Source organism: Saccostrea echinata, unplaced genomic scaffold (assembly GCF_033153115.1).
Source record: "Saccostrea echinata isolate AGI-Se365-2 ecotype Australia unplaced genomic scaffold, CSIRO_AGI_Sech_v1 ptg000005l, whole genome shotgun sequence".
Lineage (NCBI taxonomy): Eukaryota > Metazoa > Mollusca > Bivalvia > Ostreida > Ostreidae > Saccostrea > Saccostrea echinata.
The window spans coordinates 11,962,714-11,977,886 of NW_026889754.1; positions in this window are offsets into that span (position 1 = coordinate 11,962,714).

Below are 15,173 nucleotides of genomic sequence, written 5' to 3' on the forward strand. Positions count from 1 at the left end.
GGGGGGGCTTAAGTTTACGATACGGTTTATTTCGTAAAATTATTTAGAGATTAACTTGGAAAATTATAGATTAATTTCTTTTTTTTTAATGGAGGAGTAAATATTAAATTTAAACTTAATATATACACAATATTACATAATAAATGGGGTGTGCATGAATATTCATTTTGGTTAAAGGCTGGTTCTTAGCGATATGAAAAATTCCGTGCGGCGGGAATTTATTGTTCCATATAGAGAATGCCTATGCACAATAGAGAAATTTATCAATTACGGAGGTCTACACAAGATATTATAGGGCCTGGCAGGGAATGGCCAACATTAGTTCGCAGACTATTTTGGAGGAGGTGCTTAACTCGCTGAGAAAGGATATTAATTTGTACGTTTGTGTACGTAAACGGATTAAACCCAGATTTTTTAATGGATTGAGCAATGTTGATGGGCCTTGCTAGGGACAGAGCCGCGCATGGTCATTTTCTTGCCATTTTCAAGTATGTTAATTTCCTTCTACTTAGAGATTTATCAATTTCGATTCTATGGTTCAAATTAAATCCTTCCATGCCCTAACACCAGAACCATGATGCAGGGACCAAAAAATTCACAATTTTGGAAGAGGCATCCTTACATATCATAACAATACTCTTAGTTCATCAGCTTAATACTCAGGAGGTAAGAAGAAGATTTTCAAAGAATTATTGCATTTTTACTATGTAATCATTAGAGCCCACCCTAACACCAGAACCCCTGACCCAGGGGCCATGAAATTCATAATTTTGGAAGAGGCACCTTTACTCATCATAACTATGCATCAGTTTGTTTGTTAAATACCCAGGATCAAAAAAAAATTTTTTTAAAGAAATACTGCATTTTCACTATATATTCAACAGAGCCCCACCCTAACACCAGAACCCCTGACCTAGGGGCCATGAATTTCACAATTTTGGAACAAGCACCCTTACACATCATAACTATACTCTTAGTTCATCGGATTATTACCCAGGAGAAAAGGAGAAGATTATCAAAGAATTATTGCATTTTTACTATGTAATCATTAGAGCCCCGCCCTAAAACCAGAACCCCTGACCAGGGGGCCATGAAATTCACAATATAGTAATAGGCACCCTTATTCATCATAATTATGCCTTCAGTTTGTTTGCCCTGGATCAGAGAAGATTTTTAGAAGAAAAAATGCATTTTCACTATACATGTATAATCAACAGAACGCTGCCCTAACACCAGAACCCCTGACCCTGGGGCCATGAAATTCACAATTTTGGAAGAGGCACCTTTCATCATCATAACTATGTATTTATTTTGTTTTCATAATATCCAAGAGCACAGAAGAAGCTTTTTAAAGAAATAATGCAGTATCACTATATATTCAACAGAGCCCCACCCTAACACCAGAACCCCTGACCCTTGGGCCATGAAATTCACAATTTTGGAAGAGGCACTCTTTCTCATCATAACTATGTACTTAGTTCATCGGCTTAATACCCTGGAGCAGAGGAGAAGATTTTTGAATAATTAATGCATTTTCACTATATAATCATTAGATACCCGCCCTAACACCAGAACCCCTGACCCAGGGGCCATGAAATTCACAATTTAAGAAGAGACACCTTTCCTCATCATAACTATGCATATTGTTTGTTTCCTTAATACCCAAGAGCAGAGGAGAAGATTTTTTAAGAATAATGCTTTTCACTACATATTCAACAGAGCCTCACCCTAGCACCAGAACCCCTGACCCTGGGGCCATAAATTTCACAATTTAGGTAGAGGGCTCAATGCTTATTACATTCATGCCAACAGTTTGCCTGCTTGATGCCCAGGAGTAAAGAAGAAGATTTTTAAAGATTGCATTAATTCTGATGGTTTTAGCCCCACCCCTCAGGCCCCAGGGGGGTAGGGGTCATGAATTTCACAATTTTTACTCCCCTTCACATATAGATGCTATGTGCCAAATTTGGTTGAAATTGGTTTAGTGGTTCCAGAGAAGAAGCTGAAAATGTTCAAATGTTAACGCACGAAGGACGACGCACGCCGACGGACGAAAACAGATAGCAATAGGTCACCTGAGTAAACTCAGGTGACCTAAAAAAAGGCTAATGTGATAAATGTCAGATACTTAATATGCATGGAAATTCAAAGATCTATTACATGGGTATAAATGGATGCACTGTAAGTGTTTGGAAAACTGTTATGTCAGATCAAGATTCTCAAATGCATTAACCCAGTAGATGTCGCACTAAATGACGCTTAAGACGCAGAGAGTATACGAATCCAGGTCCAAATTATCCATGGCATTAACATGTCTATGACAAATTGAAGCCTTATGGAATATGTATTCATGGTTGTAGAGATGGATATTCAAGGCAAATGATATGGCTTGAGGCAGCTTCAACCCACGACTCATTGCGGGGTACTTTATGTTTCGAAGATTGTCCGAAAATGGTTAGAGCGGATATGGGTACAGCAAATGGAACTGTACGTCAACTACAAGTATTTCTTAGAGAAGATGATGCCACATGTAACCTTAACAGCGTCTTCTTGTATGGGACGAGAAGATGTAACCAGAGAATTGAGTTTGCACTATTTTGGAGGAACGTTTTCGAGTCATTTAGGATGATGGCTATTACTCTGGTGATCATCTTCACCAGGAATTGATACGCTTTTGTTTTCTTCATATAATCCAGGTAATGACGACAATATAATAAAAGCAAACTTGCATTGTACAGAAAAATAGCATCATTTTTGAAAGGAGGGACAGCCAGAGAAAAAATATTTTAACTTTGCCAAAAAAAATATTAAAAGGAAAATTGTCCAAAGTCGAAAATCCTACTTTGTGAGGGAACGGGGAGTGAGGATGGGTAAGGAATTAGATTCGGTGAAATCCGTTTTTTTTTTTTTCAAAACAATTTTTTTCCCTTTGTAACCCCATTATCCTAATCCGTAATTTTACAATAGCGCAAAAAGAAAAAAAGGGGGCAACCGCCCTTTGAGTTTGAATAGTAAAAAGTAATGTTTGGGAAAAAGCAAAGGGGGGGGGGGGAATCACTCCCCCCTCCCCCGGTACTACGTGACTGTTGTATACAATATGCAGTACCTTAATCGATAATCTTTGAAATATTTATATATGCCAAAATCTGTAATTCAGGATGGATTAGACATGGTGCCACAAACCTGGAGTAGTAACAGAATTGTGAACACGAAAAACCAAATAACGCCAAACGGGAGACCTTATGTGTTGTACAATTTTCCGAAACTTTGTGGCACCGAAGATTTCTTGTGGAACGTTGAGGAAATGAAAATAGATTTATGTAAAGAGCATTGCATCAAAAAGTAGGAAGTGCCTTGTGATCAAGATTTGTTTGAATTGTGTCATCTTGAAATGAAAAATCATGATTGGCACAAGCCAGTTAACCAACAAGAAGCAATTGATTAATACATATCATCATCTCCTGTCATTCGAAACATTGATTTAAAAATCAAATGCACTGAGATCAAAATTGATTCAACTTCTTTGTTGAAAGTATCATTTTCGGACATGATTATCTAATCTGTGTAATTTTAGAGTAGATGGTGTGAATTTGTGATAATTATTGTCTTGCTATGCATTGGCAATTTTTCTAATTTCAGGTTTGAGAATAAATATTGATAATTATCATGCCATTTTCTTAAGCTTTATGCTATAGAAAACAGTTATCAGATCATCTGACTTCAACCTGAAACGTCAAGACGAAGTAATTATTTCAAGAATACATATTGATCATTCAAAAATTAAACATGGACACTTATTGAATCGGGAGTCTCAGCCAGAATGTATATCCTGTGACTGTCCGATAACTATAAATCATATTCTCTTGGAATGTTCTGATTTTACGCCTATTCGAAGTGGTCTTTTTAGTAATGTGAGAACGATGTTTGAACTTTTTACAATGTTAATGTTTATACAATTTTAGAATATTTACATAAACTGATTTTTATAGTAAAATTTAGAAACAATTTTAGTAATTTGTGATGAGAAATATATAGATCATTTTACTTTTGAACAGTTTACATATTTTAAATTTTAAGTCCGTCGGACGGGACATTAAATGGTGCCCCGTGTAAAGGATTACAACCACCTTGGCACGTAAAAGATCGTTTCTCTGGATTTCGAAAAAGAGTAGGCTCACTGGGGGATGACAGGGAAACTAACATCTTTTCAAAAACCGTTCATTTAAACAAAATTATCCGCCGAAACATGGCTGAAATATTGCCGACTCGGCGTTAAACAATATACAATTAATCAGTCTTGAGGCCTAAAGAAAAGAATTCAATGGCGAGAAATTTCTGATGCAATAACCAAGACATGGATAAATAGTGGTAGATAATAACTAATGTACAATATATTATATGGTACACTTTGTTTGTTTGTGTGTTGTTTAACGTCCCTCTCGAGAATTGTTCACTCATATGGAGACGCCACAACTTGCCGGTGAGGAGCTGCAAATTTTGTCCTATACTCGGCACTTACGGCCATTGAGCAGTGAGAGATCTTTTTCGTGCTAGCACCTACTGCGACACGGGACCTCGGTTTATACGGTCTCATCCGAAGGACCGGTCTCCGCGTCCCACAGTGCGATTCGAACCCGCGACGTAAGGATCTACTTCGCGACTCTAGAGCAGACGCTCTAACTACTGCGCCACGCGGGCGACTAGAGAATACATTGTTTAAGTGTATTTGGTGTATTTAGCAAAAAGTTTGCTCCATGGTATGGTATTATTCCCAATAAGATAACTTGCCTGTATGAACGCTCCTACACTCGGCAAAAAGGGGTCTAATTAAGCCATTCTATTTCAGTTTCAAGAAATTTAGGACAAACTTTTGTTAGATTACAAAATTAATATTCTATGACCGACTCAATAAGGAGAATTCCCTGATAATAGAAAAGACCCAAGCACCTAGAATTGCTCCTCCGATAAATTGTACAATCCTTGGACTTCTACTGAAAGTCTCTTACTATGCTAAAAAGCCTAGAAATTTCGAAAGTTCACGTAGGTCACCGTGACCTACTTTTGACTCAACATCACATGAAATCCAAAGATGCAAAAACTGACAAGGTGTGATGATTTCTTTTTATCTCTCAGTATCAGAAATATTAATCTTTTTAAGTGTTTTGAAAATTAGATATCAAATTCAGAAAGTAGGTGACAGTGATCTGCATTTTAGTTGACACACTTCAAGTCACAATAACCGCCGATATATGGCTGAAAAATTCCTGACTCGGCGTAAAACAACAATAATCAATCAATCAAGTCACAATAATGCATCAACTGAAAAGCTTTAATGATAATAAGTTTTGACAAGTCCAAGAGTCCAATATATGTATCAAAATTAATTTGAATATTAATGCTTGCAAATCTCAAAAATTAGGTCACCATACTTAATTTTAGGTCAATTCACTTTTGCATTTCACTTAATGAAATTAACAATTAGAACACGGGGAAAAAGAACAAAAGCCGTCGTGTCATAAGCAAAAACAAGTCTTAAAGCTGTGCACATTAATGTAGAAGGTCCGATGGAAAACACAGGCGAATCAAGTCAGCGATATTCATATGTTCAAACTAATTACACGTCCGCAGCTTATGTTACTGTCGGGATGCCGACCTTCATCAACCCCAACAGCAACGAAACAGTAGCTTTGGTTCCTCGGCACGGAGGAATTAAAAGATACAGCAGAGAGGAAAGACAGTGCATGATGGTAGACGTCACAGTCTTTGTCAACGCCTGTTAGAGGACGCCGTGATCTGCGACCTGTACAAGGCATCCTTTAAAACTCAATCTGCCCACACAGAAATCTCCACAATTATTCCTCACCATCATGGTCAAGGAAGTTTGACTGGCTCTATATATGAGAATAAGCGCAGGGCATTATTAAATGAATGCAGTCAAAGCCTTTTTCGAACTCAATTGGGTTCCATTTTGAGAGAAAAATTGATGCGGTTTGGTTTCAGAAAATGCGAAACATTTTGCTAAAACCTGCAAAGATCATCATATTGCCTGGCAACTCCTGCTTACATTCCATATAACAGCTGTACAAGAAATGGTCACCCCATATGTTCGATTCGCAAAGAGAAGTGGTCAGTCAATATCTGTAGTCTCTTATTACATTCTATAGAGAAAATAAAGCAGAAAAACCAAATTGTGCTTATCTAAATATGCAAGTGTTTAGATTATCTCAAGAAATCATTAACTTCAGAATTAGAATCAGAAGAAACAATGCTGCACTTGAACGAAACGCTAAATTTCCCATTGAAGAATTATTTTATGGCCACTTTCACCTTTGTAGTATCTTTCCGACTGTCCCGTGATACTACTTACTAACGATATTACGTCAGATGGCGGGACAGTCGCAGGGTTCTCTTTCAGTGCCAAGATATCCAGGCGAGAAGACGTGTGTAAGAGATCCAGACGGTGAGTCAGCCACAGGCCAGAATCTGCGGTGCATTGTGTATATATTGGGCTATTGGAGGAAGCCGTGTCGGCCTTATGCCTTGGAAGTGATCCGGCTGTCACGCAGATAAAGTCACCCCTCACACTCCGGGTAGGGTGGGGGATATTCCGGGGAGGGGGTTACTCACCATATGTTTATAGCGGGAGTGGTTTGCCTCCCGTCACACACTTTTTGCTCAGTCAATGTCAGGCCACATGGGAGAGGGGTTGCCATCTGGGGGGGGGGGGGGGGGTCCCTCTGCACCTATGCCCGGCTTAGACTCGGGCATCCCCTGTGGGGAGGGTAGTGTGTCACATGGTGTGTCAAGAAAAGAGGTACGGTTTGCTTAGCCCGAATTTAGATCACCAGGGATGAAGTCAAGTGATTCCCTGTAGTCCTCTATATCACTGATCTCAATGGGTTCAAAAATGTCTAATGGGACTGCCTCAAAAGTACCCAAGATTTTAAGTCTTGAAATTAGGGCTTTATAGTCACTTGGTATAGACTGACCTGGATAACCTGAAATAATTCATTTAACTTTTTTTTTGGTGAGAAAATGATGCAAAATTGTCAGATGTATTTTATTATTTTATACATATAGATCGGATCAATCTTTACTTGTATTGAAATGCCTTGTTCTGTGGATTACTTGCATCGGACCGGATAAGACCGTATAAACCAATGTCCCATGTCGCAGTAGGTGTTGGCACGAAAAAGATCCCTCACTGCTAAATGGCCCCCAGCATAGGTATAAATTTGTAGCCCACCACCGGCAAGTGGTGGCGTCTCCATATGAGTAAAAAATTCTCAACATGGGCGTTAAACAACAACAAATTTGCATCGGGAAATTTGTCACCTTTTGTTTGAAGGCATCATTTGGTAACATATTCGGTTGTTCTTGTTTGTGGGTCTTCTTTCAGGACTGGAATATCATACTCACTTAATAATAGAATGTCCTTAATTTATTTAGACACTCTAGTCGCTCCCCCTTTTATGCCCCCGTATCGAAGATTCGGGGGGTATTATAGTTTTTGCCCTGTCCGTCTGTCTGTTTTTCCGCAAAAACTTTAACATTGCCCATAACTTTCGATTGGTTGAAGCTATGGCTTTCATATTCACATGTGTATTCCTTCTGACAAGACCTTTCCTAGGGTACCATCATATTTGACCTTGGAGTTTGACCCAGTTTTGCAAAATTTTACCGAACTTTAACTTTAGCCATAACTTCTGAACAATTGGTGTTAGGGCTTTCATACTTCACAATTGTAATCCTTGTGACAAGACCTACCTATGGATACCACCAACATTGACCCTTCGACCTGGACTTGGGAGTTTGACCTACTTTAGAAAAACTTGGCCGTAACTTTAAACGGTTGGTACCGTTCACGGTAGCTTAGTCGGTAGAGCGCTCGCTCCGTGATCGGGAGGTCGTGAGTTCGAATCTCTAAGTCGATAAAAAATGGGAAGCAACTGTTCCTTCGCCATGCGCTTGGCACTTTGAAGTGAAAGTTGCGGGTCCTTCGGATGAGACATTAAAAACCGAGGTCCCGTATCACGGCAGGCGTTGGCACGATAAAGATCCCTCACTGCTCAATGGCCCTGAGTGCCGAGTAAAGGTCAAAATTTGAAGCCCTTCACTGGTATATAGTGACGTCTCTATATGAGTGAAACATTCTCGAATGGGACGTGAAACAACATACAATCAATCATAAACGGTTGGTTTTCAACTTCACATATGTATTTCTTGTGACAAGGCCTTCCTTCGGATACCAACAACTTTCATCCTTGACCTTGGAGTTTGACCTACTTTTTAAAAACTTGAACCTTGGCCATAACATTTGAATGGTTGGTGCTAGGGCTTTCACACTTCAAAAAATGTATTCCCTGTGATAAGACCCACCTTTGTATACCAATAACTTTGACCTTGGAGTTTGATCTATTTTTGAAAAAACTTTAACCTTGGCCATAACTTTTGAACGGTTCGTGCTTTCATATTTAACATGTGTATTTGTTGTGAGAAGGCCATTCCTTGGGCCCCATGAATTTTAGACATTTGTCCTTGATGTTTGACTTGAATAATTCATAAATGACGTTTTATGACACAGTTAAAGGATTGCTTGCTGTCAATGTCTTAGACCCGGAAACTGTAACCACCACGTACTCTCTTTTTTGCTATTTACCTTAAATGAAAGTTCTTAATTTTCGGGTGTAATTGTCAATAGTACGATTCTGTTCATTAATGTCATAAAAATATTCCATGGACTAAAATGTATAGTTTCAGAAAAGGTAGTTTCATGTGTGAAATGTCTGGTCCATTTCAAATGAATATCATTGCAATATATAGCAATGAATAGTCTACGGAGAGTATATAAAATGTTTCTTCAAATTAGTTCATAATCTCTTTGCTAGAGCTGCGCAATCGTTGCATGGCCATAGGAACCCGGCGTAGGGACATGTCTCACCCCACCCAATAATTTTGATTAATATAGTATACGATAGAAAACAAAGCTATTTTGTGGATATGTAGACCTTTAATTAAACTTTAATTAAACTTATGATAATCAGAATATAGTTTACGGACATCACCTTATACCTAGTGTATTCTTAGAGGAGTTAGTATGAACTCTGGTGCAGGCGATTCCGAGTTTTATTTGCAAAATTTATAAATGTATATTATTATTTTTTTTCTTCTTACATATTTTGAGCAGAAGATTTCTCGTAGATGGCTCCATCGATTTTCTTCAAATTTTCAGGGTTAATGCATTGTAATCTGTAGTGTGTACCGGTATTTTAGTTTTTGAAAAATCACTTAAGGTCAGAAGTTATCGCACTTTAATCGATTTCAGATGACCTCTTTGTCAGCAGTAGATCTCAGTTGACTAAAGCTAAACTTTCAATGATGATAGACAACATGTTGTAGTTGTGCACCTGGGCTTTCAAAAGTTCCGGAAGTTCGTAATATGGAAGCTCGGGAGGGGTCAAAATTTAAAAAGTAATTTATGAGTGAATTTTAGAGATTTCTTGCAATAACTTTTTAACTATGAGTATTTTGTTGAAAATGTTGAAAAAAAATTGTTTAGAATTACACGATCTTTTTATACGATATCAAGTAAAGTAGGGCATGACACATCAAATTAGGGGACAAAATGTTTTAAATCCATAAGTCTTTAACAATCAATAATTTGTTATACATTTCTAAGCCAATATGTTTTATCTTTAACAATCTACAACTGATATTTACGTCATATGTTCTATATTAAGGGGTCGTAAAGGGGCTTAATCTTTCACGCTTTATATCTCGAAAGTGGGAAATATTTTGATAAGCAATATTGAGCAATATTGAAACAAAGATGGTCAAAATAATGTTTTGAACAAAATACAGCCTTCCAATTTCGATTAAACGTCCCCATTAAGAAGTTGAAGCAATATTGAACAAAAGATGGTCAAAATAATGTTTTGACAAAATGTAGCCTTCCAATTTCGATTAAAAGTCCCCATAAGGAGTTGAAGAACCCCCTCTGAGTATTTCTTATGCAAATATCTCGGAAGCGAACAAGAATTTCTCAATTGTTGTTGAACAAAGTGTTCAAAATCATAAGAGCCTTAAGGTGATATCAAGAAAAAGGGCCTGACCCTCCAATTAAGGTTTTTAATCAATAACTCTTTAACAATCAACATTCTGTAATACATTACTGATGGAAAAATGTTTATCTTAACAATTCACAACTATATTTTATGATATTCATATACAATTTTTTTGGTTACATAATTAGGGGCCATAAGGGGCCAGAATGCCAAATCTTTGGCACTCTTTATCTCGAAAGTGGGAAATATTTTTACAAGCATATTGAATAAAAATGCTCAAAATAATGTTCTGAACAATATGTAACCTTTCAATTTTTGCCAAACGTTCCCATTTAGGAGTTGAAGGACCAGCCCCTAAATATTTATTTTGCATTTATCTCGGAAATAAATAAGAATTTCTGAATAGTCGTTGAACAGAAAGTGATCAAAATCATAAGAGCTTTAAGGTGATATCAAGGAAAAGGGGCTCACCCCTTAAATTAGGGACCGAGACCCTTTAATCAATATCTCTTTAATTGTCAATATTTTGTTAAGCAATACTGAAGCAAAACTGTTTTAGCAATTTATTTTTATCTTTATACTTGAAGGAACAAATCTTAATTAAATTTTTATCTCATCTGATCTAAAATCGGACAGAAGACCCATTCGTTGCTTGCAACAAGATCGCATCTAGTTAATTTTTAAAATTAGGATCAAATTCTTTGTTGTTAAAGTTTTTTTTCTTATTAAATTTATTTTGAGGAGAGAACGACCCAGAGAAAATTCAAAAAATTGCATTGAAAATGCTGTGGGACTCCTGCAAGGTTCTACGTTCGGCGACTACGTTTTTTTCTTCTTCACGAAATTGAAAGAACAAGGGAATGTATATCCCATCTAATCCTCTGACATAATTACTACCAGCTCGGTGTATCCGATTGATCCATCTTAATCAACACATCAGGAAATCCCCCCCCCCCCAGTCCCCTGATTTATTTCTCCCAGCTCCGACACAAGACTACCTATTGAAACCTGAACTTTTGCACTCTCTACGCTTGTGGGCTCCAAGAGAGTTGACTTATTACAAACATCTTTACTGACGTATTACATTCAAGATTATGTCAGTAAATTAGATTGAAAAATCAATAATAATGCGTTTAGTATATACATGTATTATATACTCAAATGTATTTTTATACATTAATTGCATTTACCACCATGTGCAGTAAGTGCCAGTTATCGAAGAAGAATAGTCTAAACGCGATAACACTGCTCCCCTTAACCAAATTAACCAAGTAGCCCCAGGTAATGCAATGGTCCTGTGCTCTCATCCTTTCTTCTTCATCAATTTTGAACAGAAAGAAGGCAGAGAAATCAGCTCCAAGCTCCATCAAAAGCAGTAGGTATATTGTTTCGTACAGGTACCGCTATATAAGCAAAACAGGTCCATTTAACATTGCAGGTCATTCCACGGCTAAGTATTTTCATCAATATTTATCACTGACTAATGTGGATGTTTTGTCCTTTTCAGGCTTCAAGATCTGCCAGATGTTTGAGAAGCTGGAACCAGTGGTCCAAGGATATCCTGTTGTTCTGCATGTTGGTGCTAATGTCATTTCCAGTGGATCTTCAGTGCAGACCATGCTTTGGGACTTCCAGACCCTTGCCGGGAACATAGGACCTTTAATCCATCGGCCATCATCCTTGTATCCGGAATCCTACCAAGAGCTGAGAACCAGTTCCAAGAGAGAGTGCCAAGGCCAGACTTTCTGATGAACTTCGATAAGAGGGCCCATCAGCTGAATCAACAATTGTCAGTCCTTTCTGCAAGAATTGGCCAGCTGCATTATGTTGGACATCAATCGTTCTGGTTGAGAGGGGAGATTTAGCGACATCTACTCAGCAGGTACGGACTACATTTGAGTGCACTGGGATCAGGGCCGTCATTAGAAATATCCATAGAGCCATTCTTTGCTTGGACGTCTCTTCATCACCAGCCAGTCCTTCAGCCTCGCCACCAACCAGTCCAGCAGTATCTCCACCATCCAGTTCACCAGCAGATACCCTGTCAGCATATCCATCTGACTCTCCATACAGGACTGCTTTGCTCTTAACACCACAAGAGACATCTATGACCATCAACGAGGAAGAGGATTGGCAAGTTCTCCAACCAGCTCAACCATCAGGTTCTACCATATCTTGTTTCTCTCGTAGCACTTCCCCTGCATCTGCCTCCTCTCCTCCTGCCACATATATGTCTGTTTCCTCTCAGTCTTCTCCAGCCCCAAGCACTTCCTCTGCATCTGCTTTCTTGCCCAGCACTGCATCTGCTTCTTTTCCAATCTTCTTCAAAGGGCACCATCACATTCTTTCAAATTTCGATCCCTGTCTCTTAACTTATCAAGGTCTTGTTTTCCCGAGTTCTGAACATTTCTATCAGTATCTTAAAGCTGTCGAGCACTCAGACCCCTATTTTGCAGACGAAATTCGTTTAACCCCGACAGCAAAAAATAAGTAACCAAATTTCTAAACTTGTAAAAACTGGTTCTCATTGGCATTTTATTAAACAAAAAAAATAATGCTTCAGTTTTGGATGTTAAATTCAACCAATTTGCTGAGTTTCAAAGATACCTTCTCAGCACACAAACAAGGATACTGATACACAATGTGGCAGACTCGTTCTGGGTACTGATTTCAATGGCAGAGGCAAAAATATCCCAACTTTTGAATGTAGTTTCGGCAAAACAAATAGCCATTGCAACCAGTGCTTCATCTGTCTCTACTCTGGCTTCCGTGTAAAGGTAGAGACGCTACATACTATGTTATAAATTCCATAATCGTAGAATATATATTATATATAAACATCGAACCCAGCAGCCGTGTTGTGTTGTATTTTACCACGTTTATAAGGCTGTGACATAGAGGATGTGTTTGGCTGTGACAAGGCAGCATCTACAAAGTTCAGAAGTTTTGTATTTGTTTTTGCTTTGTTTTTTTTTTTATATGTTGTCACAGAAGAAACTCCCCCCCCCCCCTTTTTTTTTTTACATGTATCATTTTTACATGGGTGAGGTTTAAAATCATGAAGCAGTTTGAGACTTGAATCTGAACATAATTTGTAAATAACCAAACACCATATTTTTTATCGTAGGTTCGACTTAAGTGGTGCCTTAATGCCTTCAACCAGAGGGAGGACTTTCGGGACGTCATCTTTGTGGATGAAAGCACAGTTGAGATGTCAGCTCATGGAAGACTTTTCTTCCATCAGGACAGCTCTAGACTGCAGAGAAAGTGTGCAAGGAAGTCTAAGCCGAAACATGCCTATAAGGTAAGAGAATATGACTGTATATGTAATAGTTGTTATTAATCCTTAGTAATGAACACTAAGTGTATCTATTGTTTTACACCCAAGTTCACTAATAAGCAGCATTTGGCATGTAGAGATAGCGAAAAAATAAATGCCTTTAAATCTGGTTTTGATGACTTTCTGGTAAGCCTAACAATGTATGGAATCTTAATCTAGATTTTCGTGTACATGAAATAAAGGGTTTAAAAGATATTTCATCGAATATATGCGGTCCCGAACAAATGAAAATGAGCTTAAAAATGTACGTTACATTCGATTAGCCTATTTGCAAGAGCACATCTGTACAAAATCACTAATAATAGAAAGCCTTTTGCTTGCAAAAACATTTCATAACACAATACATGTAGCTTTCCAAAGATTTGTTTCAAGATATCCAGACAATGTTGATAATAATAGCGGAAACATATATGTGATCAATTTAACAAACATATTCATAATTATAAATTTTGGAGATGCATAATTTTGAAATTTTTGAAAATAAATCATACGGGTTGAATTTTATTTTAAGCAATTCATTTCTACAATTTGAATGTTTTTCATCACTTTGGTATAATTTCTTGGGTTTATGTCGACAATTTAAACACAAATTTTCCTTTTTCATGTTTAGTGTCGAATGTAACGAACATTTCATAAGCGAGTTCAAATCTGTTGTTCACTTAGGAGAATATTGGGTATCCATCAGCTTTTAATATTACTCAGAAATTGCTCTGCTTTTATAGTCAAACTCATGAATTGTAGATAAGTAATATTTTTGGTCTGTATTATTAAAAGACTCGTTCTAATATTCAAACACATGTAGAGTACTTTGTAATGATTTTAGAACAACAGTTGTTTTGGTAAGACATACTAATAGTTTTGACCTTTTAAAATTACTTTTGTAGACTTTATATTATCTATATACACAAAATAGGTACAAGGATTCAATGGGGTAAATATAAATTCACAAAGAGAACGTAAGTAACGGACATTTCATTGTAACGAACATTTTATCTCCCTCAAAACATCTGCTTTTTCACAGGATTGTGCGATTGAAAGACATACAGAACGCTAGATTTATAAGATTTATAACTAATTAGACAGCTTTGATCTTTTAACAACAAATTAAACTCCATATCATGGATATTGAACACAAATGGTAACGAACATTTCAATATGCAAGTGCAACGATAAATTTTCTATAGTAACAACGTTTGTTAAGTGTTCATCGTGTAATCACAGTATTTGGAAGTCATCGAAGTGAAACAATTTTATATTGAACTTGTTACTCAAAATATTGAACATATGAAAGTCATAGAATTGACGTAACGAACATTTCAAAACGACAGTCACTTGATGTTTTCGGCTATTTTGCTTTGGCTCTCATTTGACAGCTTGTGAAGTCTACCATACTTCCCAGTTGGAATAGGTTCATCAATAATACAGATGATTTTGTCTGCTGATACCCATAGTTCGTCAGGTTTCCTCGGCCACCTGTACAACTCCTTTCTCTTCTCCATAAAAGAGATCTCAAACTCTCCATCATCATCATCCTTGTCGACAACCTTTCCAACGTACCACTCCACATCATAATATGCTGCAACAAAATCTCCTATATTCAACTTGACATTGCTGTCACCAGTAGGGGAAACAATTTCTTCAAGGGCATTGTTCTCATTTGCAACTGTTCGAGTTACTGCTTCATTCCAACCACTGCAAATATTACCGGACAAGCATTCGTCACAGTAACAACTTACATCCTTTATCTTCACACAGGAGTTTCCGAGACC